The following is a 3,948-nucleotide window of genomic DNA, read 5'->3' as shown; positions in this document are numbered from 1 at the left end:
GACATCTCTCACCTGGCTCACAGGATTCTTTCTCTCTTCACACTCAGCCAGCATCAGATGACAGCTGCTGACACAGGTGCTTGTGGCAGTCAATGAAGTAACTGTGTATTAATTGCCAATGTATTTCATTCTGTCAAGACAAATTATTGGCCAGATTTAAAGATAGAAAGTCTTGAGGATTGTAGAAAATATACGTAAAAAAGTACACAGCCACAAGGATGGTCCTGAAAATGCTCCAGAGCCTTCTGAACTATGTGAGAGGCTTCTGACCTGTGTGGGCCAAGGGAATAACATAGATTCATATTGTGTGTTAGAGTCAAGCAATAGATTGAATCCCCAAAAGACTGAAAGATTCTGTCTCCCCATTGCCAATAGAAGAAATGACATCATAAAAACTAAAGAGAGTCCCAACAATAAAAGTAAAAAAAAAAAGAAATCCCAATTGGCTCACTTTTGAAATAATAAAGATAGGCATATGCAATGGTTGTTTATGTATGATTATATGCATACATTTATACATATTGACACAAACATAAATGCTATATAATCATCATGGTGTTATTGACGAAAAATAGACCTCTAAGCCATGAGGTTTCCTATTCAAGTCCTGCCTCTAATACACACCAGTTAGGAGATTCTTGGCAAGTTACTAAAGCTATCGGAGAGACAGAGGTGGGAAACATGCAGCCTTGAGGCCACATGTAGATGTCTAGGTCCTTGGATGCAGCCTTTTGATTGAATCCAAGTTTTACAGAACAAATTCTTTTATTAAGCGGATTTATTCTATGAAGTTTGTATTCAATCAAAGGGCCACACTTGAGGACATACAGGGCCACATGTGGCCTTGAAGGCTGCAAGTTCCCCACCCCTGGTTAGCCAATTCTCCAACATTATAAACTGAGTTGATTCATGTGAGTACAGGAGGTATCCTTAAAGTAATAAAATCACAGGACTAGTCCCTATTCTTATCCTTATAAATGCTAAGTAGGATAAACCTCTATAATAAAAGTATGAAACATATTCTTTGAAAACATGTTGTGGCCTGTATAATAATAAATAATGATAATAATATTAAGTAATGATAATAATATAATTTGTCATTCAATTGTTTTCCAGTTGCATCCAACTTTTTGTGACCCCATTTGGGCTTTTCTTGGAAAAGATCCTAGAGTCATTTGCCATTTCCCTCCCCAGCTCATTTTACAGGTGAAAAACTAAGGCAAACAGGGTTAAGTGACTTGGCTAGGGTCATAAAGCAAGTATGTGTATGAGGCCAGTCAGATTTGAAGTCAGGAAGATGAGTCTTCCTGACTGCAGGTCCAGCACTCTTTCCATTGAATAACCAATTTGCCCAAAATTATGTGCTATAGATATAAATAATGCAAATATTAAACTGTATAAATGTTAAATAACAATATAATCATAAATGCTACTATTAATAATGAAAACTAGCTTGTTTTAGCTGTACAATACTAAAATTGGAATGATACAAAGAAGATTAGCATGGCCCAGTGCAAGGAGGACACATAAGTTTGTTAAGTATTCCATATTTTGGGGGCATATGGGTATTCAGGGAAGACTAATACCTCTGGTATAAGGGCTGCATACTCTTTTTAAGGTTTATTTTCCATTTTTGATATCTGCCTCATTCACCTAGCTCTCATCTTTAGCTACAAGAGTCTGTGACATGCATAGCAGCCACACCCCAATAAAACTTTTTGTCACGCTACCGCAGGTTGAGGGTAACTGATGGGCCTCAAACCTGTCAGTGAGTTAGACAGTTTTCTACTGCAAGAATGTGAAATATTTCCCTGTGGAATGGGTGGATTAGAACAATTTGTTGCATTGGCCATGAAAGTAGCTGGAGTAGTCACTGTGAGGTACTTAAAGCTTTATCAGACATCAAAGATGCTAAGGTTCTTCACTGCATCCCAGGCCATCAGTAATCATTTTGACTTTTGTTTTGGCACTGGGCTTTGATGACTCTGGAAGAAAAAGTGAGGCACATGATTTTATGCAATACTTCCTCACTTAAATCCAACTTATGCTCTAGTCAAATGATATCACCCATACAATTTTACCATTTAACCTACAAAGTTCTATGACAAGAGATAAGTGATGAAGCAGCAGGTATGGGTATAATGGGAGCTGTAATCACAACACTGCACACAGGAAGCCCAGGCTATAGGGTCATGTTCTCACAAGATTTAATAAGCAACAGTGGTATTTAACAAGCCCCAGGGTATTTGGGCAGCCTTTTTTTAAGAAATACACAGCTCAACTCTGTGATGAGGAAGGGGGTAGAAAAGATGCCACCCCCAAGGTATTTTGCTTCATATAAACCTGGCCTTCCTATCAAAGGATCTCACCTTATAGTAGAAATTACAAAAAATGTACAAAAGCTGCAAGATGACTCCACTCACCATTGGTACATGGAATGTGTGCATGATTATGGCAATAAGAAATCCAGTATACCTGAACGATGAATAGTTGTGAAACAGCTCATCAGGTATCACATTCAATTAACAGCCCTGAGTGAAACAAGGCTAGCAAAAGAAAGCCAGTTTACTGAAATCATATGAGGACACACACATTTTTCTGGAGTGGTCAAAGTGAAAGGGAATGCAATGAAGCTGGCATAGATTTCACAATCAAAACTGATCTGGTCAACAAGATTGAATACCTCCCCAAAAAAGTAAACAACAGGCTCATGAAAAAGCAATTGACACTTGCAGGAAAGCACCAAGGCACTATCATCAATGCATATACTTCCACAATGATCAACCCAGATGAGGCCAAAGAAAAATTTTATGAAAACATGAAGATTCTCATGTTCAATGTTTTGAAAGTAGACAATTTTATGATTCGGGGTGATTTTAATGACAGGGTATGCACAGACTATTAAACATGGCAGGGAGTCATCAGGAGGAATGGAGTCAGAAATAGCAACAGCGACTGTCACTACTGAAGCTGAGTGTCTCATGACCTTCTCATCATTAACACTCTTCCATTTACCTAAACAGAGCAAACATTGACATTTGATAGACTATGCCATTATAAAGAGAAGAGACAGAGAGGATGTGAGAGTGACAAAGGCAATGTGTGGTGCAGAGTGTTGGACCAATTATAGACTTATGCCATCCAAGCTGAAACATTCACATTCAACAAAAGCAAAAGCCACAAGGCAAGATGGCAGGCAGGAGACTCAACATCAACAGATTAGAGCTTTTCTCTATGCATGAACAACTTGTTGTTAACTTAGAGGGAAAGCTAAGCCAAATCAAGGTTGTCAATAGTGGGGAAGAAAAGTAGTGGGAAGAGATTTGGTGTACAGCACTACATTTTCTCATCTGGACTAGAACACTTGCAAACGAAAAGATTGAGTTTGACAAAAATTATGTGGAAATTCAAAACTGCTAATTAAAAAATGAGAATTGTACATTTGCAGCTCCATAGTTCATCCTCTAAGAAGGCAGTTCATCAAAAGTGCATATGAGGGTCAGCTAGGTGACATAGTGGATAGAGCAATGGCCTTGGAATCAGGAGGACCTGAGTTGAAATCCGGCCTCAGACACTTGATACTAGCTGTGTGACCCTGGGCAAGTCACTTAACCCGCATGCCTCACCAAAAAGAAAAAAAAAGTGCAGATGAAGCTTAGAGAGATACAGGATTCTTGCTTAGTAATAAGGCAAATGAAATTCAGTTTTATGCTGATAGTAACAAAGTAGCAGTAACAGCTGTTAGTAACAAAGCACTCTTTGATGCCCTGAAGGTTATTTATGGGCCAAAGAAATAATGAGATAAAACCAGCATTTCCATAACACAGTAGTAATAGAATAAAAAGATGACTGCACATGAAACTACAAATATATTATATGGAACTTGCTCTTCCTTTTAAATATGTAATAAATTTATCATGTGAATTTCTTTTTTTTCTTCCCTCCTTT

At 38.0% G+C, this 3,948-nt stretch overlaps 1 non-coding gene across 1 annotated transcript; it reads left to right on the top strand.

Moving 5' to 3' along the window:
* The first annotated feature begins 1,449 nt into the window (after positions 1 to 1,449).
* Positions 1,450 to 1,554, top strand: LOC144457268 (U6 spliceosomal RNA). Its single transcript, XR_013486589.1, has one exon. It is a non-coding gene; the product is annotated as a U6 spliceosomal RNA (small nuclear RNA).
* Positions 1,555 to 3,948: the final 2,394 nt, after the last annotated feature.

The sequence above is a fragment of the Phascolarctos cinereus genome, unplaced genomic scaffold, assembly GCF_003287225.1.
Source record: "Phascolarctos cinereus isolate Bilbo 61053 unplaced genomic scaffold, phaCin_HiC Scaffold_4;HRSCAF=312, whole genome shotgun sequence".
NCBI lineage: Eukaryota > Metazoa > Chordata > Mammalia > Diprotodontia > Phascolarctidae > Phascolarctos > Phascolarctos cinereus.
Note: the sequence above shows the minus strand (reverse complement) of the source record. Positions and strands in the feature narration are given on the sequence as shown.